Source organism: Rana temporaria, chromosome 10 (genome assembly GCF_905171775.1).
Source record: "Rana temporaria chromosome 10, aRanTem1.1, whole genome shotgun sequence".
Taxonomy (NCBI): domain Eukaryota; kingdom Metazoa; phylum Chordata; class Amphibia; order Anura; family Ranidae; genus Rana; species Rana temporaria.
The window spans coordinates 70,136,555-70,159,393 of record NC_053498.1 but is presented as its reverse complement, the minus strand read 5'-3'; the positions used below and the strand labels follow the sequence as shown (position 1 = coordinate 70,159,393).

The 22,839-nt window shown below is 42.3% G+C and overlaps 1 protein-coding gene across 5 annotated transcripts in view; it reads left to right on the top strand.

The window, feature by feature from the left end:
* ALG9 (ALG9 alpha-1,2-mannosyltransferase) overlaps positions 1-22,839 on the top strand; it is a 227,939-nt gene that overhangs the window by 50,772 nt on the left and 154,328 nt on the right. The window lies entirely within an intron of this gene.

Here is a 22,839-nt window from a genome sequence, read left to right as displayed (position 1 = left end):
CAGCGAGTTTCCCGTTTGGACAATTCACGTACCCTATGTGAGCCTCTCCAATTTTTTTCGAGGTGCTCCACACCCCAAAATTGAAGCCCAGAGGGATCTTGCTTGTGTTTAAGCTTAAAGTGCCATGACACATTATGGTCCTTATAGCCTGACCGAATATTGTTAATGTGTTCTAAAATACGTACTTTCAGCTTTCTTTTGGTGCGACCAATGTAAAGGAGGTCGCATGGGCATTTTAAAGCATACACCACATAGTCTGTATTGCAGGTCATAAATTGTTCTATTTTAAATTCCTGGTTATTAGATGGAGACAGGAATCTATCTATTCCCCTTAATGGTCTTGATATGGACTGACATGCTTTACATCTTTTGCAGGCAAAGAAGCCATTCTGGTCCCAAAAGGACTTTGGTTTAGCAGGGGGATCCAGAACCTTTTTAACTATCCGGTCTCCATGATTGGTTGATTTCCGGTAGATGAATTGAGGGTTTTGGGGAAGAGCATTCCCTATTTTCTTATCCAACTTTAAGACATGCCAATGTTTATTAAATATCGCCTCTACTTCTTTATATTGCATATGATACTGTGATATAAACCCCCATTCTTTACTATTTGTAATACTAGTTTCAGAAATAGGTTTTGGTTGTAAACACTTATCCCTTGGTATAGCCAATATATCTTCAACCAATTTTTCCATCACTATCGGTTTATATCCTCTGGCTTCAAACCTATCTGTCAAAGTCTTTGATTGTATCAGAAAATTGGAATCTTCAGAGCAATTCCTTCTTACTCGCATAATTTGTCCTTTGGGAATATTTCGAATCCATGAAGGATGATGACCGCTGGAAATGGGCAAATAACTATTCCTATCGGTTGGCTTGAAGTAGACTTTCGTTTGTAGTTTCGTATTCTGGCGATATATTGTGACGTCCAAAAAATTTATTTCTGTTTCACTAAATTCCGATGATAATTTAATATTATTTTCATTGTTATTTAAAACACTTAAAAATTCTTCCAGAGAACTTTGGGGGCCAGTCCAAATAAAAAATATGTCATCGATAAAACGTTTATAAAATAGAAGCTCTGATCTTTGATTGTTAAAAATCACCTTATCCTCCCACTCGGCCAAAACGGGAAACTCGCTGGATTTTTTCTACTGATGTTTTAGCGCCCAAAGGCCTCAATATAGAATTGGACATTAATTGTTTTATTAGTAACGCTTAATAAGTTTTCTCAGGCTCAGGTTCATTTTTCTCATTTATATATATATTTTTTTATATATTTTTTTATATATTTTATATACAATATATATAATATTTATTATTTTCTGATTTTATAATGCATGCTATGCATGGTCCTTCATTTATACACCATTTTAAGTACACCATTTTAAGTATACTTTTTAGTCATGTGCGTTGATTGTAACTCTCATGGTGTATTTTATCCTTTCTTAAATGGTGTTATTCTTTTTTAACAATATGATATATTTTAAATAATGTCATCATATTTTATAAGCAGATTTTATCATCGTATCTTGAAATGTTGCTGTGTATAAATATACCCACGGTATTATAATCAAGATGGTGTTAGATGTAAAGGCATTAGGTTAGAGTACCGCTATGCTTTATCAATATTAATGTATATCCTTGAAAATGTGGGGTGTATAAATGTTTTAGCCCCTCAACTGTATGACTTATAGAATTAAGTAATAGCACGCATGCGCGGCGTGATGCGCTCACGTGGCCCGTTCCGACCAATGGACGAGGAGATGCTCTTCACTTGTTGAGGCTATTCTTCCGCCCTGGGTTGGCTCCGGTCGCGTAGGGCGCATGTGCGACATGACGCGCGCACGTGATTGGAGTTGGCCAGTAAGAGAGGAGACACGCTCCACTTGCTGGTCAAACCACTCCTCCTCCCAGGCTGCAGTTACGGATCGCGTGTGCGCATGTGCAACATGACACGCACACGTGACCGTTAAAGAGCCAATGAGAGCAGAGATGCGCTCCACGGGGGGATACTAATACTGGGTCATGGATTAGCCTAGTCACGCCCTCAGAAGAAGTCAATTAGGACGAAACGTCAGGGCGTGACGCTAATCCAATGACCTAACACTGTGTACAGCCTTTTTTGGAACCAGGAACAGGAGAAAAAGTCTGCTCTTAGCACACTGCGCTGTCCGGCCAGAAAGACTCACAGGCACAGTACTGGCATCTATTTGTTATCTATGCTTGTCATTTTTATATTTATGGTACGCTGAATGTATTAAGGGATGTGTTTGGGGCTCAATAAAACTTACATTCATTTAAAACAATATCACACTATTTGAGTTCCCTCTGTTTTCATGTGATGGCGATTTGATTGAACATAAACACATTGGCTGGTGGAGAGTGCAACATCCAGGAGATACAGAGAGACATATGTTCAAGGCTTTACTTTTACTTACTTGTGGTGAGTGCATCCCCTTAAGGGGTTTATCCCCTCACGTGGTGAACGCCCCCTCTGGTGAAGGAAGCATTTATTGAAGATTTTCTCTGCCTATCTATCAGCACTATCATCCGATTTCCTATATATTATGGACATATAGAAGTGTTTCAGACGCTGGTCTGGGAATAGCGCTGCTACAGTGTTTTATTTGAACTTTGGGCCTTTATGGTTTTAGAAGTTTTATATCTACTGTACATTTTACATTGTTTTCCAGTTTTAAGCAGCAGCTTTTATCTTATTTGTCTATCTGAATACCTGTGCCCAATATTACCTCAGTTTGCATCTTAAGCGCAGAGCAGGGCTGTAATTTAGAAGGAAGGGCGACATCAGCTATTTTGAGCGTATATTTGTTTTTATTCTCAGCAGCTATGGATGCTTTGAGGTTCTTGAGCAACAGGAATTTAGATATGAATACACTATTTATCGATGATGAACCTACCACCGCTCAAGTAAATTATAACAATATTTTATCAGGACTGGGCAATATCTTAGAGAAACAAGTAAGAACTTGGTGGGACATTTGTACCCTAGAACAATATATTAAAAATAAAATTATCATTAGAAGTTTGAGGTGGGATGTTATACCGCAAGACGGTTTGGACGATCAAGGATCTATTCAAGAGTGGTATGATTTTTTCATAGGGGTGGGGTTCAAACTACAAGAGCTCATTCTCCAGAGAAAAAAACGTAAAATGACACGTCTTGAATCTAAGATCAACGAATTACAACAGCAATTAGATCCAATAAAGGAAAGCCAACAGATCACTGAATTTAATAGTAGAATGAATAAACGGCTTGAAAAAGTCGATAAGGACACACAAAAAAAGAAAATAAAAAAGTATCATAGAGATATGGGGGATTTTAAAGCAAACACTATTTTTGCATGGCAAAAAAATCTACCAGACACAGTAAATATGGTAGAAAAAGCACGACCACAGCAGAATGAATTAATACAAATTGCACCGCCTCAACCCCAGATTAGAGAACCGGCTAATACATACGCAGTCGGAGATGCAAGCTATGGCACACCAATACGATTCTCTACACCAGTTAAGAGGGGCCGTGGAAAAACAAGAGGCCCAAACCCTAGAGGGAATCAGGGCCAAGTGCAACAAAATGGACCTTACCAGGTTCCAACATACAATAAATTCCAACCATTACAGACATACCAACAAAATTATTATGAAAATGCTCCCCCACAGCGTCCTTTTTTAGGAAGAGGAGGAGGAGGAGCACCGAGGAGAGGGAGAGGCTATCCACCTCGCAGGGGGAAACCCCAGTATTACCCTGCACCCCAATTCAGAGATCAGAACCCACGAGAACTACCACCATTGAACCAATGGGAGAGAGAACAGGTGCCCCAGCCAAGGCACGAAGTACTAGAGGATGTAGAGCCGGAAGGAAGACTCAACAAAAGAAGAAGAAATCAGGAATAGGGGGGATCTTTAATTTAAGCCCGGTAGAGTTGACACATAAAGAAATCAATATTCTTAATCTAGGCTTAAAATGTGGAATGAAAAGGCCTGTAAATAAATTTGACGTTTTCATAGACGTGCATAAATATATTCGCAAGTTGAATATAAAAAAATATTTTGCGGGGAACAGCATGTGTACAAATGATAAACCAACGCCAACAAATGGTATACAGAACAGTGGTTTAAAAAACAAATCTCTCTTTAATCCGCTGAACAACCCGAATCACCAAATAGAGGTTTTTAAAAGTCTAGTACTGCGCGACTTAGATGAACTGAAGCCTGCAAAAAATGTGAATTTTAAACATATAAAAGAAGGGATTGATAAACTCGAAGAGAGGAATGATATTATTATCAGACCGGCGGACAAAGGGGGAGGTGTGGTAATTCTCACCAAAGAATTTTACCACAACCAGATCACAGAAATGCTAGCAGAAAAAGACACATATGCAACATTGAAACAGGACCCAACAACGGCGTATACAGGACAACTAGAAACAGTGATCAACATTGGCTCTAGATCAGGAGTACTAACTCCAAAAGAACGTAAATACCTGATACCTGCGAGTAGCAAAGTCCCAACGATATACACTTTGCCAAAAATCCATAAGGACCCCATGAATCCCCCAGCTAGGCCAATAGTGAATAGCATTGATTCAATTTCGTCACGATTAGGACAATATTTAGATACCTTCTTACAGAAAAGCGTTAAAACCACTAAGTCATACCTTAAAGACACTAAAGATCTTTTAATTTGTCTCCAAGATCTAGTCTTCACTACTGACCAACCTATCATACTAGTAACAGCAGATGTGGCGTCCCTCTATTCAGTAATACAGCATGACGATGCGATTTTAGCACTAAATTGGGCATTAAGTGGTAGAGAAGATCTGCCACATAATCAGAAGGTATTCTTAGGACATGCATTGAACTTTTGCTTATCACATAATTACTTCTGGTATGATAGTAAATTTTATTCACAGAAAAGAGGCGTTGCGATGGGAGCTAGATTTGCTCCCAGCATTGCCAACCTTTTTATGGCCGAGTGGGAGGATAAGGTGATTTTTAACAATCAAAGATCAGAGCTTCTATTTTATAAACGTTTTATCGATGACATATTTTTTATTTGGACTGGCCCCCAAAGTTCTCTGGAAGAATTTTTAAGTGTTTTAAATAACAATGAAAATAATATTAAATTATCATCGGAATTTAGTGAAACAGAAATAAATTTTTTGGACGTCACAATATATCGCCAGAATACGAAACTACAAACGAAAGTCTACTTCAAGCCAACCGATAGGAATAGTTATTTGCCCATTTCCAGCGGTCATCATCCTTCATGGATTCGAAATATTCCCAAAGGACAAATTATGCGAGTAAGAAGGAATTGCTCTGAAGATTCCAATTTTCTGATACAATCAAAGACTTTGACAGATAGGTTTGAAGCCAGAGGATATAAACCGATAGTGATGGAAAAATTGGTTGAAGATATATTGGCTATACCAAGGGATAAGTGTTTACAACCAAAACCTATTTCTGAAACTAGTATTACAAATAGTAAAGAATGGGGGTTTATATCACAGTATCATATGCAATATAAAGAAGTAGAGGCGATATTTAATAAACATTGGCATGTCTTAAAGTTGGATAAGAAAATAGGGAATGCTCTTCCCCAAAACCCTCAATTCATCTACCGGAAATCAACCAATCATGGAGACCGGATAGTTAAAAAGGTTCTGGATCCCCCTGCTAAACCAAAGTCCTTTTGGGACCAGAATGGCTTCTTTGCCTGCAAAAGATGTAAAGCATGTCAGTCCATATCAAGACCATTAAGGGGAATAGATAGATTCCTGTCTCCATCTAATAACCAGGAATTTAAAATAGAACAATTTATGACCTGCAATACAGACTATGTGGTGTATGCTTTAAAATGCCCATGCGACCTCCTTTACATTGGTCGCACCAAAAGAAAGCTGAAAGTACGTATTTTAGAACACATTAACAATATTCGGTCAGGCTATAAGGACCATAATGTGTCATGGCACTTTAAGCTTAAACACAAGCAAGATCCCTCTGGGCTTCAATTTTGGGGTGTGGAGCACCTCGAAAAAAATTGGAGAGGCTCACATAGGGTACGTGAATTGTCCAAACGGGAAACTCGCTGGATTTTTTCTACTGATGTTTTAGCGCCCAAAGGCCTCAATATAGAATTGGACATTAATTGTTTTATTAGTAACGCTTAATAAGTTTTCTCAGGCTCAGGTTCATTTTTCTCATTTATATATATATTTTTATATATTTTTTTATATATTTTATATACAATATATATAATATTTATTATTTTCTGATTTTATAATGCATGCTATGCATGGTCCTTCATTTATACACCATTTTAAGTACACCATTTTAAGTATACTTTTTAGTCATGTGCGTTGATTGTAACTCTCATGGTGTATTTTATCCTTTCTTAAATGGTGTTATTCTTTTTTAACAATATGATATATTTTAAATAATGTCATCATATTTTATAAGCAGATTTTATCATCGTATCTTGAAATGTTGCTGTGTATAAATATACCCACGGTATTATAATCAAGATGGTGTTAGATGTAAAGGCATTAGGTTAGAGTACCGCTATGCTTTATCAATATTAATGTATATCCTTGAAAATGTGGGGTGTATAAATGTTTTAGCCCCTCAACTGTATGACTTATAGAATTAAGTAATAGCACGCATGCGCGGCGTGATGCGCTCACGTGGCCCGTTCCGACCAATGGACGAGGAGATGCTCTTCACTTGTTGAGGCTATTCTTCCGCCCTGGGTTGGCTCCGGTCGCGTAGGGCGCATGTGCGACATGACGCGCGCACGTGATTGGAGTTGGCCAGTAAGAGAGGAGACACGCTCCACTTGCTGGTCAAACCACTCCTCCTCCCAGGCTGCAGTTACGGATCGCGTGTGCGCATGTGCAACATGACACGCACACGTGACCGTTAAAGAGCCAATGAGAGCAGAGATGCGCTCCACGGGGGGATACTAATACTGGGTCATGGATTAGCCTAGTCACGCCCTCAGAAGAAGTCAATTAGGACGAAACGTCAGGGCGTGACGCTAATCCAATGACCTAACACTGTGTACAGCCTTTTTTGGAACCAGGAACAGGAGAAAAAGTCTGCTCTTAGCACACTGCGCTGTCCGGCCAGAAAGACTCACAGGCACAGTACTGGCATCTATTTGTTATCTATGCTTGTCATTTTTATATTTATGGTACGCTGAATGTATTAAGGGATGTGTTTGGGGCTCAATAAAACTTACATTCATTTAAAACAATATCACACTATTTGAGTTCCCTCTGTTTTCATGTGATGGCGATTTGATTGAACATAAACACATTGGCTGGTGGAGAGTGCAACATCCAGGAGATACAGAGAGACATATGTTCAAGGCTTTACTTTTACTTACTTGTGGTGAGTGCATCCCCTTAAGGGGTTTATCCCCTCACGTGGTGAACGCCCCCTCTGGTGAAGGAAGCATTTATTGAAGATTTTCTCTGCCTATCTATCAGCACTATCATCCGATTTCCTATATATTATGGACATATAGAAGTGTTTCAGACGCTGGTCTGGGAATAGCGCTGCTACAGTGTTTTATTTGAACTTTGGGCCTTTATGGTTTTAGAAGTTTTATATCTACTGTACATTTTACATTGTTTTCCAGTTTTAAGCAGCAGCTTTTATCTTATTTGTCTATCTGAATACCTGTGCCCAATATTACCTCAGTTTGCATCTTAAGCGCAGAGCAGGGCTGTAATTTAGAAGGAAGGGCGACATCAGCTATTTTGAGCGTAAAATACGACTATACCTAAAACAGTTCAGACGACTAAAATTAAATTTTAGTCAAGACTATTAGGTAGATTCAGTAAGAGTTAGGCCGGCTTATCAGTAGATAAGCCGACCTAACTCAGAATCTACGCTGCCGTATGTTTAAGCGTATGCTCAAACAGAGATACGCTTAAACATATCTAAGATACGACGGCTTGCGCCGTCCTATCTTAGATTGCAATATTTCGGATGGCCACTAGGTGGCGCTTCCATTGCGGTCGGCGTAGAATATGTAAATAAGTTGATACGCCGATTCACGAATGTACGCCCGGCCGCCGCAGTAGATTTACGCCGTTTCCGTAAGGCGTTATCAGGCCTAAAGTTATTCCATCTATTAGGTGGAATAGCAATGTTAAAGTATGGCCGCCGTTCCCGCCGCGAGATTCAAAATGTTTACGTCGTTTGCATAAGTCGTCCGCGAATAGCGATTTACGTCGTTTACGTCCACGTCGAAATCAATAGGCCCGTGCGGCGTACTTAGCCGCAGTGCACACTGGGAAATGTAGGCGCCCGGCGCAAGCGCTGTAACAAAAAAACGTAAGGTCAAGCCTTATTAGCATTAAACACGCCCCCCTTCCACACATTTGAATTTGGCGCCCTTACGCCCGCCCGCTTTAGGCTACGCCGCCGTATATTAGCAGGCAAGTACATTGAGAATCATGTACTTGCCCAGCTAACTTACGGCGGCGTAGCCTAAACACGCTAAGCTACGCCGCTGTAAGTTTATTCCTTTCTACCTGAATCTACCTATCTGACTAAAACCTAAGCCAGTGCAATATATTTCCCAAACCTTCAAATTTATTTAACCACTTAAGGACCCCTTCACGCCGATATACGTCGGCAGAATGGCATGGCTGGGCACATCCACGTACATGTACGTGGCTCTTTAAGCCCAGCCGCGGGGGTCACGCGCCGCGGGCGCGAGCACGCGACCCGGTCCGAAGCTCTCCAGAGCTGAAGAACGGGGATGGCTGTGTGTAAACACAGCTTCCCTGTTTTTCACTGTGGCGCTGTCATCGATCGTGTGTTCCCTTTTATAGGGAAACACAATCGATGACATCACACCTCCCTACAGTTAGAAACACAAATGAGGTCACACATAACCCCTTCAGCGCCCCCTTGTGGTTAACTCCCAAACTGCAATTGTCATTTTCACAGTAAACAATGCATTTTTAATGCATTTTTTGCTGTGAAAATGACAATGGTCCCATAAATGTGTCAAAATTGTCCGAAGTGTCCGCCATAATGTCGCAGTCACGAAAAAAATTGTTGATCGCCGCCATTAGTAGTAAAAATTTTTTTTTTTTTAAAAAGGCAATAAAACTATCCCCTTTTTTGTAAATGCTATAAATTTTGCGCAAACCAATCGATAAACGCTTATTGCAATATTTTTTTTTTTACCAAAAATAGGTAGAAGAATACGTATCGGCCTAAACTGGGGAAAAAAAATGTTTTATATATTTGTGGGGGATATTTTATTATAGCAAAAAGTTAAAATTATTGCATTTTTTTCAAAATTGTCGCTCTATTTTTGTTTATAGCGCAAAAAATAAAAACTGCAGAGGTGATCAAATACCACCAAAAGAAAGCTCTATTTGTGGGAAAAAAAGGACGCCAATTTTGTTTGGGAGCCACGTCGCACGACCGCGCAATTGTCAGTTAAATCAACGCAGTGCCGAATCGCAAAAACTGTCCGGGTCCTTTAGCTGCCTAAAGGTCCGGGTCTTAAGTGGTTAAAGCTTTTACATAATTACTCTTCTACCTCTCCCGCGCCCCACACATTTTAGAATCTAAGGCTGGGTTTACGCTGCTGCGCTGTGATATGTTGCAAATTTGTTCTGTTTTTTTTTTTGTCCTGTGTGTGTGAGGTGCAATTTTACCGCAAATTTCAGGAGTTGGACACAGCTGCAGTTGATCTAGCCAATGGAGTCATGTTGTTGTCTAATGTTAAAAAAAAAAAAAAAAAAAGGTGTTAACTTCCAGTGTACTTTTTTAATGGCACCCTCAATCGCGATGCAATTTTTCTCTGTGATTGCAACGTGCGAAGCTTGTCTTTTGTAAAGGAGCAGCGCAATTTATCAATGCAAAATTGCACCATGATTGGGGCGCCATTAAAAAGTAATGGCATCGCAAATGCGTCCCATGTTTTGCTGTGATTTTGGATTTGAGGGCAGAAGGGTGGCGATTATGTATTTACGGTGAAATTGCCACGGCGATCTGACCGGAGATGGTATATAGGGCAGACCTCAAATTTTCCACTCGCATTTTGCGAGTGGAAAATTAGGTCTGGCAAGGAGCTGGGCTGCCTGGGAGTGGGGGGGGGGGGAGAACTGCCGGGGCGGTTGATCGTAAGCTGTTCTCCCACTGTTCACCCCATGGCAGAGAGCATGAAGGTAGAGGAGAGCCGCGGTATCACCGAACGGTATAGCCCGCTGTAACAGCCTTTCATTGAACTTTCCTCTGCTGTGCTCGCTCTGACACACAGCCCCGCCTCCTCCTAACCCGCGCCTGTAATAGACAGAATGCGGATCCAATGCTGGGAGGTGTTCTGTCTATTACAGGCGCGGGTTAGGAGGAGGCAGGGATGTGTGTGAGAGCGAGCACAGCAGAGGAAAGTTCAAGGTAAGGCTGTTAAAGCGGGCTATACCACGGCTCTCCTCTACCTTCATGCTCTCTGCCATGGGGTGAACAGTGGGAGAACAGCTCCCGATCAACCCCGCCGGCAGTGCTCGCCCCCCCCCCCCCCCCCCACTCCCAGGCAGCCCAGCTCCTCTCCTCTACCTCTGCTATGGGACGATCGCTGGGAGAACAGCTCCCGATCAACCCCGCAGGCAGTACTCCCCCCCCCCCACTCCACATCATGCAATGAAGCGGTGAGGCACATTTAATATTTAAGGTTATCAGGGTGGCTAATTACCTGCAGGGGAAATGTGTAGGTGTTTTTGCCAGCTTCCTAATGTAAAAAATCTCAGCAAATTACCGTATTTGATCGGAAAATCATATCACTCAAGTAAAAAAAAAAGGCAAACTGCCAACCCAGGAAACATTACTACTATGCTAAAACCTTAATTGGGGAACCATTGCAGGCAACAAGTAAACTGCCAAGGCTAACCAGGAAACACTGCATTTATCTTTAAATCAGAAAGTTAATTAAATGTACCTTAGAGCAGGGCTTAATAGACAGAATGTGGGTCCAATGCTGGGAGGTGTTCTGTCTACAGGCGCAGGTTAGGAGGAGGCGGGGCTGTGTGTGAGAGTGAACAGAGCGGAGGAAAGTTCAATGTAAGCTGTTACAGCAGGCTATACTGCTCGGTGATCCTGTGGCTCTCCTCTTCCTCCTGTCATGATCTGGCCACCAATGGGGGCACAATGAGGCTGCAATGGGGGGCACAATGAGTCTGCAATGGGGGGCACAATGAGTCTGCAATGGGGGGCACAATGAGTCTGCAATGGGGGGCACAATGAGTCTGCAATGGGGGGCACAATGAGTCTGCAATGGGGGGCACAATGAGTCTGCAATGGGGGGCACAATGAGTCTGCAATGGGGGGCACAATGAGTCTGCAATGGGGGGCACAATGAGTCTGCAATGGGGGGCACAATGAGTCTGCAATGGGGGGCACAATGAGTCTGCAATGGGGGGCACAATGAGTCTGCAATGGGGGGCACAATGAGGCTGCAATGGGGGGCACAATGAGGCTGCAATGGGGGGCACAATGAGGCTGCAATGATGGGCACAGGTGAGCCTGCATTGATGGGCACAGGTAAGGCTGTGCTGGGGGGAACTGATAAAGTTGTTGTTAATATTTATTTTTGTAACTTCATTCTGCATAAAACATTTAAAGCGGAGGTTCACCCTAATTTACAAGTTCTGCTTCTTAAAAACTTCAGCCATAGTACACTATGTATTCGTTTTTGTTTTGTTTTTTAATCGGCCTTGAAACGAGGCCCTTTTGTGAGCTGTCACTCACTATTCCCCGCGGGAGTGGGCGTGGTTTTCCAAAATCCCCCATCAGCGCTTTGTCTCCTGGGAGCGTCTCCTGAGAATCCCAGGAGACGCGCTGTTGAAATCCCGCGATATCTCGCGGGTCACGTGACTTCGCCAGTGTGTCAGCCGTCGCCGCATCCCGGAAGAAGAACGAGCTGGGCTTCACAGTGCCCACAGTAAAGATGGTAACGTCCATCTTAGAATTTTATAAAATATAGTTTTCTTGCGATTACCACTGCAGCGGGCTGAAAGACTGGGACAGATGAGCGATTGCCTACACAAGGTAAGAGCGTCAGAAACCTTTAAAAAAAAAAAAAAAAACACGGAACCCCCGCTTTAGTGTCATTTCAGGAGATCATTTATGAGGGCGTAATTAGCGGCAGAATTAGGGGCGGGGCATGGTAGGGGTTGGACGGGAAAACTGGTGGCGAGTAACCCTTGAGGCCTGGCTAGTGGCTCAAGACTTGAAATTTTGAGCCCTGATATAGGGTATATAGCAGAGCTTTCCAGTGGATGCCACCTCGCACAAAAGATTTTTCGGCCTTTCACCAAAAGTTATTTGGCTGTTTCTTATATGCACATCTAGCTAGAGGTAATTGCAACTATGTATTCATTTCAACTTGGCACAGTTACACCAAATACAATATCTCATATATGCTCAAAAGGATCTTTTACAGATGCCACTCATTCATCTGCCTAAATACCATTATAAGTCCATTAAAGCAGTATTAAACACAAAATGTAATATGTAATATATTGCATAGAGGTGCACCAAATGGAAATTTTGTCCGAAACCGAAAATGACAGTTCTTTAAATAATATATATATTTTTATATATATATAATTGTATTATATTCAACCATTAATATCATAAATTTATTGTCGACATTATCTGCATTTTTAGCACAAGAAACGCTCAAGAAAACTGCATCCCTTTAAATTCTATGTATGTCTTCACACTGGCCCGTTGCGCTTCCGTTGTGGTAAAAATCTTGCTTGCTGCATTTTTGGTCAGTTACAAAAACCCACCAAAATGCAGCAAGAATGCATCAATAACGCACTAGTGTTACCTTTATTGATGCGTTTTTTGAGTCACATGACCTATGAAAAACACGCCATTGTGGAAAATTTGCATGTGTTTTCGGCACCATTATTGCCACCTTTTTCTTGGCAAATTGCCAAACACCAGCTTCGGCCGACATGTTCGGCTGCCGAAATTTCGGTGCATCCTTAATATTGCAGCTTACTAATCATTAAATGTGATGGCTGCATTTGTTTCCTTTTTTATTAGGGCTTTTCTCCCCCTCTGTTTTTATCTGGTGATCTGGCCAGTAACACACCTCCGAGTGCCCCCACTCTGGATGGAGGAACACAGGGGGCAACTTTGTGCACCATTATCAGTCTGGGGGGTGGGAAGTGTTAAATGTACTAGCATTTTAAAATGCACTAACATATTGAAGCCTAACTCCAGCTAAAACTTTGTAAGTTACAGTGGGAGCAGCTGGCTCAGCCTCTCAGTGGAGCACTGAGAGGCTGAGCCAGCTGTCGGGCATCTAAGCATGTTCTGACATTATTGTTGGTATCCCTGCACATCCTGGTTCTGCTCTGTGATCTCAGCCAACAGCAGGCTTTAGTCCACTGTTGGCTGAATCTCAGTCACAGGAGTCCAGAAATAAATGCACTCCTGTGGCCCACAGGAGAAGTATAGCCAAAAGTGCTTTGGCCGTACTTCTCCTTTTAATACCACTTTAAATTTCCCTCAAGCTCTGTGCAGACTCCTGGGACAAACAGTGAGATATTCACATGAGCAGAGAATGAGATTTCTGATGCGTTACTGTTGACAAGTCAAATTTTATTTCTGTACCTTTCAAAAAAAACACACTTGCCTACGAAAAAATATGGAATTAGGCCCATTTTAATATAAAATAATGTTGATTATTCAACAAAAACAATAAGGTGTAAGTATCTGTTGGCTTTAGAAGAGTACATTCTAAATGTTTTCTTTGGGTTACTGCAGTTAGGAATTGGCACTTTTCTTCTATATAAATCAGTTTTCCTTTAAAGCGGTAGTAAAGTCTAAAAAATGCTGGTCTCCCTGCAAGTTTAAGGGCACAGTGTGCTAGTATGCATTGCATTGAAAGACTTAACTGTAAAATAAGTCCTCCGGCAGCATGCTGTCACCGCTGACACGGCTTTCATCTTCACCTGGTCTTCCTTCAGGGTTCTCGGCTCCGGCGGTTTGAGTGGTCGTGCCACGATGAGGTCACAGCTGCCGCACAGAGCTCTGAATTGACAGCATTTTCATTGTGCCCTCAATTCAGAGCGCACTGTGCATGCACTGGTGACGTCGCCAGCTGCAAAACATGCAGATATTTTCTTCAGTGCACATTTAGGAGATATTCATTTTACCTACAGCTAGGTAAGATTTAGTATAAGCTCACCTGTAAATAAGTGACCAAGCAGAGTTTACTACCACTTCAAGCTTTCTTCTAAAGATGCAAATTAAATGACGTTTCATTTAATAAACACCTTTACCAGGTAGCAGTTTGTAGAATGATCAACAATTTAAGAAAATGCATAAAAAACTGATGGGGTTTAGGGCACCAAATATGTGATTGTGGACAACAGTTATAATCCTCCCAGATTGGTTTGCTTTTAAAGTGTGTTAAGCCTTCTTTCTTCTAATAACCATCTGTCAACTACAGTATGTATGACAATATCTCCTTTTTATCACCTTGCTGTAGGCTTTTGGTATTGTTGCAAGTCTTTATTGGTGGGTACACTTTTTCTTTGGGGAAAAAAAAGATTTCACTTTTGTCCAGCAGGGTGCAGAATTACACCATCTTCAAAGGGTAATCCAGCAAAACCTTGGTTTCACATTCTTATTATTTATTACCAATGAATAATTGGATCCTAATAAAAGGTGTATTAATGCAAAATGACATTGGTCTGTATCTGTTAAAAAGGATAATAGTTATTACAAAATCAAATACATCTACATATTGGAATTAACGTAGATCATGTATTTCCAGATGTCTTCAAAGAGTTTTTTCAGTCTCATAAGGTCAGTTATGGTTGCATTAATAACAAAAATAGGATAGCAAAGTAGGATATCACTTTTACTTGGAGACGGTCTTTAGTGGATATAGAGAGATTTTCTCAATGCTGAAACAATAAATATGAATGAGAGTCTATCCATGAGATAGCCACAGTGAAGTCCTGACACAAACTCAGATGAACTACATTCTTGTAGCTTTGGCCTGGGACGCATATAACGGTGTGACAAGTGGCTGTACCAACACACATTGCAACAGCATGGTGTGTTTTTGTTACTGTCAGGCAGTGGTCCAGAGCAATGATGTGCAGCTGGCACTGAGGCTCTTTTCAGGTGCTTTTTTAATTAAAAAAAATGTGCCTGAAAAGCTCACGAAAACGACGGGGTGGTGAAAAATGTCCTGCAAGCAGCATCTTTGGAGTGCTTAAAAAAAGCTATGCGTTAATGCCGCTAAAACGCCTGAAGTTTTATGGGCAGTTTTTGAGCGCCTTAGTGTGAAAGGGGTCTAATTTTGTATGTGAACAGGAAGTGACTGAGATATATATAAAAAAAAATGAAATTCAGATGTGGCACATTTGCACCGAGGCAGGTTGTTTTCTTTTTTTTTTTAACAGGATTTCTTTATTGAAAGAGAAGTTTCTGAACAAATAAACAAGGGCTGAATCAGCCGACCATGACATGACGACACAGTACAAGATGCAGGAAAACATGAATGGGAAGGTAAAGGGGGACAATGTAGAGACCTGACTTTAGGTTTCATTAGGGGTAACAAGAATGGAACCGCTACAACACCTCCTATAGTAATTTCCATATCCTTTACCTTTTAGGGGGAGAGGCAGCATTTCTTCCAGAAAGAGGCCCTGTAGGTAGGGGAGAAAGCAAAGGCTTTTCCAAGGAAGTGCCGAGGGAGGGGTGGAGGAGGAAGGTGGAGGCGAGGCTCAGGCCCGGGAGACATTGCAATAGGAGCAATGAGAGCCCCTTTTCATGTCAATGTCCACGACTGCCACACCTTGTCGAACTTCCATGGGCAGCCACGACTAATATGTTAGCTTGTAAGGTGGCAATGCAGCGTCAATCATAGCTAGCCAGGAGGTCATGGTGGGTGGAGTAAGAGAGGACCATTTGCAGACGATCGCCTTTTTTTGCGTAAAACATTAAAGTGGAGTTTTCATCTCAACATTTTTTTTTCATTATTGTGCTCATTAGACCTAAAAAAGAAAAAAATATTTTTTTTACTGATCTGGAAATGCCTGTTGCTATGCAGTCCCACAAAATCTGCCTTTGGAATCACCTGGGATCCTGACATCTCCCTCTAATGCTCCTGGGAAATGTGTGTCATCATTTCCCAGGATGCAGTGCGCTACCCAATTATCACTCCCCATCCAAGACTTCCAGGAAGTAAGTGCTTGTGGGCTTCACAATGCCCACAAGCAAAATGACAACGGTGTGGACATAGTTTTATAAACTATCTTTTTTGAATAACTATGCGGGGCGGCGGCGGATTGTAAAATATTAAGTGACCGGATTTATATTCTAAAAACGCATGATGAAAGGACATACATTTAAAAAAAAATGCTAATTGTGGTTGGAACTCCGCTTTAAGTATGAGATTAGAAGCTTGTTATGATGGGACCTTTGATCATCATCAGGGATCCCCAAAAGGGACAACTCAGGTGACATGGGGAATGTATCTGTCAGGGAAATGGCCGAGGTATGGGCAATCCTGCTAGTACGCACAGACGTGCCAATAGTGGGCTCCTCCCTGGCCTATTTAAACCTGCCCCTGACATATACAGGTTGCTGGATTATCGTCGGCTTCCTGTCTCTCCTGTGCCTTGTGTATCCTCACTTTCGGGTTTTCCCCTCTACTGACCCAGCTTGCTTACCCATTATCCCGAACCTCTGACTTGACCCCCGGCTTATGTCTTGACCTGTGGTCCTGTCTATCTCATTGTGTTTGACCCCGGCTTGGCTGACTACAGTGGTATGACCTTGCTTGTTCCTGTAACTATCTTGGACTGATTCCCTTTGTATGACTCCTGGCCTCGCTACGGACTCTGCTCTTGGTTTATCTTGCTGTTCCATACTGGTATTCCTACTTGCACGGCTGTCAACACCGCTCACCCAGCGCACCCCACCTACCCTCTACTAAACCAGCTCAGTCAGCAGCAGTGCTGGCAATCTGTGCTCCTTTGGGCACCGCAATCCCTGTAACACTCCCAGGGGTGCGTTGCACTTAGACGCAAGGGACACCCTTTCAGCAACCCGGCCTCACACCAGAGACTTGACAGTATCTCTGTGCAGAAAAACCGATCCATCTACTAAAAGTATTTTTTTGGGACTTTGTACTTATATTGGTTATGATCAGGTCTAATGAATAATAATTGTGTAAAATTAGTTTCTGTATTGTTCATTGAGGGACAAAGGAATGTAGTAATTCCTTGGGGTTATACTGCCTCCTTCAGGAGGCTTGGACACTGGCAAAAATAAATAAGCTAGCCCTCGTATAACCCTACCTCCAACCACCATGCCTAATTTTTTTTTTCTTAGACCCCTTTCACACTGCGGTGCTTTGTGGGCGCTATAACGCTAAAAATAGTGCCTGCAAAGCACCCTGAAAGAGCCGCTGCTGTCTCTCCACTTTCACACTTGAGCGGTGCGCTAGCAAGACAGTAAAAAAGTCCTGCTGGCAGCTTCTTTGGAGCGGTGAAGGAGCAGTGTGTATACAGCTAGTGGCCGAATAGCACCTCGAAATTGACGGTAAAGGGCCACTAAAAATAGCAGCGGTTTACCGCAGACGCACCCGCAGCCCCAGTGTGAAAGGGGCCTTAGTGTTGTAGATTGGATGCCTTTTCCACAGCTCTCTCATTTATTTGAGACAGAAACTGATATGGAAGAACTGCTAATTGAACACACCTGAAGAATCATGTGATCAGATATACAAGTGTGTTCAGCAGTGACGTCAATATGGTTTTGAAAAAGCACATTTGCTGTGTGAAACACGTAAACCTCCTCCCTCTCATGTCTGTACATCTGTATACTGTGTTGCTCTTACGGATATTTTGAATAAAGGCATTTTCTGGATTTTGGAGTTCAGCCATCTGAGATTATTGCAGCTGCGACTGGGCGTACACCTCATTCTAGGGAACATATAGCCATGCCGGTGTTGTGTCAAAATGGCCAATTCATCGAGATCCCCAATCATGTCACTTCCGGTTACTGTAAAGCATCAGTAATTGAAGATTTAGACGAGTTGCTGTTTTCACACAACACTGGCAACTGTATACACTCCGGTACACAATTTTATGAGCAGACATTGTTAGTCAGCCCGATACTCGCCAACAACATGGCCACCTCAAAGGCGGCGACAACTTTTTTTCCTCCAGCAAAGTGTACACGTTTGCCGGTGTTGTGTCAAAACAGCAATTTGTCTAAATCACCAATTGCTGATGCTTTACAGTAACCGGAAGTGACGTGTTTGGAGATGTCGATTAATTGGCTATTTTGACAGAACACTGGCTCACCTTTGAGCAGTGGGACCTTGTCTACCCTGCAGCTAATATAGGACTCTGATGGACTGAAAGATTCAAACTCATTCCTTGCAGATGATTACAGTCTCTTGGGTTACACCCATTGTGCTGCTTGACTCCAAGACCTACAGTATCCCACTTTGAAGGGATTTTGTGTCTTGCACCTACTAATAGGTAAACCTTATGGCCTTTTCTTTCTAGCTTGTGGAATGACAATTAGACCTGTTCTAGCTGTTTGCAGTCCCTGCAAGAATCATATAGTCTACGCTTTGAGCATAGTAGATTTATTTTCTGATTTATGGGATTATGTGGGAAATTCCTTTTCACATAGCCCCTCCCCCACATATTATTTTATTGCCTCTCAGTACTTTCAATTTCTTCTTATTTTGAGAGATATGGAATTTGGGCGCAAAACTGGTCTTTTGAACCAGTAGTCATTTAGTCCCACTAAATATTTGCCAAAATCTAGTCAGGATGGTAATTTATACTTTCCCCTTCTCTCATCTTGGGAGGATTATCCTTACGGCTGTTTTAACTTCCCTACTAAGTCTAATCATAACAGTCCATTTTAAGTTTAAAGGATCTGTATGTAGGTAAGTTCTTTCATTTGTTTTCCGCTTTATCTGGAGACTGCAAGATCTGCACCTCCAGAAGTATTTTGGTACTTCTCCCGTACATGACTAGATCCCTGCTGTATCCATTCTTGTCAACACTATTTCCTTTATAGTCTCAATGATAGCTTCCATTTTCCTGTTTCTAATGTACCACACTCTATACAGTGGAGGTTATGCATTTGAGGGTGCCTACTTTCTTCATTTACAAGGAAATATCTATGTTATTTTTATATGCCTGTTACTTTCCTGTGAGGTCAGAAGATAAGACATTGTAGTACCCAGCTGCGGAGTTGCCCTCAGTGGGCTATTGTAAGTCCAGATGCTTTCGTGAAGTCCATTTGCTGAAAGATCCTCTTCCTACCCTCTGTGAGGCTAATTGTTCCTAGTGCTTGTACATGGATTGTCTTGCCTATCCTCTATGGGGAGAGTTTCTCCTTTTACAGGGCTCCTCTTCTTAATTCCTACTGTAGAGTTGTGTACTTAGTAAATGGTCAGACAGGCTATACAGTGGCTACTACTCTCCTGACAAACCTTTAGGTGCGAGTTGGGAATTCTCCTGATCTTTCTGGTTCTGATGTCCTTGTAGGCCAATCTGCATTACAGTATATTGTCCTCATTGCCTTCCCTTTTTAAAATGATTTTTCTGTTGAAGGGATTTAGGATTACTACTCTTCTTTTTCCAATATATGGATTCTTCCCTCTCTTCATTTGGATTTACGCAGTGCCGATCCTGACCTCCCTGGGGCCCTAAGCAAAATGACATGTCACTGTCGGCAGCCCCCCCTCTCTGCTTCTCAACTTTAATGTGACATGTGTCACATTAAAGATTAAAGTTGAGAACCGGGTTAGGGGGTGTTCTGCTGTCGGAAATGACATCTTACATTAAAGTGGGGGTGCTGACTTCTTACCTCTTCTATGCATACAGCGAATTGAGAAGTGGGGTGAGGGGCCAAAAATTACTTCTCACCAGGGGCCTCTAGTAATTTGGGGGCCCCTTGCAGCTTTGCGGGGCCCTAAGCGGCTTGCATAGTGAGCCTATAGGGAGGATCGGCCCTGGATTTACATATGAGAGGACAGTCCTTTCCAAGCAAATTTATTTTGTTTTGTCTATTAGGTACATCCTTCAATTTATGGACTTCCCTATCCCAGAACTTAAAGGTTAAGGGTGCTTTCAGCTGTTAACTGTTTTTTTTGTACCTTTTTGTTTACCCAACCCTTCTTTGCCTGAAGTTTGGGGTTTAAGGGTGTTGCACTTAAGCCGTCTGCTGCTGTTTGGTAGATATTTTTGTTTTGCATATTTTACCTTGTCTGTTTGCTTTTCCATTCCCTGTAATCAAGGGTTGAGTATATCAGATTTATCCCCTTAATCCCAGTATATATAAGTGGTTAAAGTAACACACTCGCTCATTTTAAAACCATAAAAACGGGGTTCTTGTGAAATAAATTTCACCTGTCTCCCTCTACTGGCAGAGCTGATCTTTGCTCTTTTCCAGAACTAAAACTTGCTGAAGGATCTTCATCCAATGCTTCGTATCAGATGCCTCTCTGTGCACTATGGTTCTTTCCACCAGCCCCTACATTATTACAGGACATTTCATGGTGGTCATAAGACACCAGACCACAGCCTGCATGTGGGGAGCAAGTATTCTTCAAGCTTAGCTCAACAAGAGACCAAAGATCAGTGATAAGACAGATGCGGTTTAAGGGCCAGTTCACACCATAGAAACGCTGTCCGGATGCGTTCCAGATACTTTTCTGCATGCACGTTTTTGATGCAGTCCAGTGCGGTCCCCCCTCTTCTTTTCTTTTTTTTTTTTTTCTTAACCTTAAATAAGGACGTGTGTTTCAGTGCGATTTAGGTGCATTCTGGTGCGTTCCAGTGCGTTTTTGGTGAGTTTTACAGCATTCCTGTACAGTTCAGTTGAAGAAAAACGCAACATGTTCTACCTTTTTTTCTGGAACGCATAGGAACTGCAAGCACTGGTATGAACTATGCCATTGAAAACCATATAAACTGCTTTCCATGCATTTTTGATGCAGAAAAAAACCACACTGGACTGCATGTGGCGTAAACTGACGATTAATCTTTTTTTTTTTTTTTGCATGGAACCTATTTTTGTTCTAAAAACTAAAATGTGCTTTAACAGATAGACACCCCCCTTTTTTTAAAGCTAGATTTAGCCCTCTTGTATGCTCCACAACAATTTGCTAAACAGATTCAGCTGCTAGTACTCTCCAGAAAGCCAAGTTCACATTGTCCAATCTTCCTAGGGCTGGCACAAACTTCCCATTCTCTTCACCTTGAATACTTTGTCATCTGTTGAATGTGCAAAATCAGATATGTTTGGGATGTGATTTGCAGAGCACTGTACTTCATGATCCATATATATGTTTGATAGAGGCCTGGAATAATGAGAAACCCCTTTTTCAGTGTCTTTCGAAATAGAAAACATGTATCTCTGCAAATTGGAGATTAAGCTCCACTCGCAAAGCTTTACACAGTTTTCGAATCTCTGCACCAATGTCACTATTTTGAAAGGAAAGGAACCTTATCCTAGTGTGTTAGCTTTGTGAATCAAACGTTATACACTGCTCAAAAAAAATTAAAGGAACACTTTTGAATCAGAACTCAGAACTGGGATATTGATCTGCTCAGTTAAGTAGCCGAGGGGGAGGGGTGTATACAGAGGGGGTTGTTAATCAGTTTTAGCTGCTTTGCTGTTAATTGAAATTAACAGCAGGTGCACTAGATGGGCAACAATGAGACAACCTCCAAAACAGGAATGTTTTTTCAAGTGGAGGTGTCTGACATTTTTTTCTCTACTCATCTTTTCTGACAGTTTTTTACTAGTTTTACCTTACTGCTAGCACGAGGCGATACTTGGACCCTATAAAGGTTGCACAGGCAGTCCAACTCCTCCATGATGGCACATCAATGTGTCATTGCCATAATGTTTGCCGTGTCTCCCAGCACAGTCTCAAGTGCATTAGGAGATTCCAGGAGACAGCCAGTTACTCTAGGAGAGCTGGACAGAGCCGTAGAAGGTCCTTAACCCATCAGCAGGACCGGTATCTGCTCCTTTGTGCAAGGAGCAACAGGATCAGCACGGCCAGAGCCCTACAAAATGACCTAGCAGGCCAATGGTGTGAATGTCTGACCAAAAAATCAGAAACAAACTTCATGGGGGTGGCCTGAAGGCCCGACGTCCTCTAGTGTGCTCTGTGCTCTCTGCCGGACACTGTGGAGCTCAATTGGCATTTTCCTTTGAACACCAGAATTGGCAGGTCTGCCACTGGTGCCCCATGCTTTTCACAGATGAGAGCAGGTTCCCCCTGAGCAAATGTGACAGACATGAAAAGGTCTGGAGAAGCGGCGGAGAACTTTATGCTGCCTGTAACATTCGTTACGCATGACTGGTTTGGTGGTGGGTCAGTGATGGTCTGGGGAGGCATATCCATGGAGGGATGCACAGACCTCTACAGGCTACACAATGGCACCCTGACTGCCATTAGGTATCGGGATGAAATCCTTAGACCCATTGTCAGACCCTACGCTGGTGGAGTGGGTCCTGGGTTCCTCCTGGTGCATGACAATGCCCGGCCTCATGTGGCGAGAGCATGCAGCCAGTTCCTGGAGGATGAAGAAATTGATACCATTGAATGGCCCCCACGCTCACTGGACCTAAATCCAAAAGAACACCTCTGAGACATTGTTTTGTTCCATCCGGTGCCGCCAGGTTGCACCTCAGTCTGTAAAGGAGCTCAGTGATGCTCTGGTCCAGATCTGGGAGGAAATACCCCAGGACACCATCCGTCGTCTC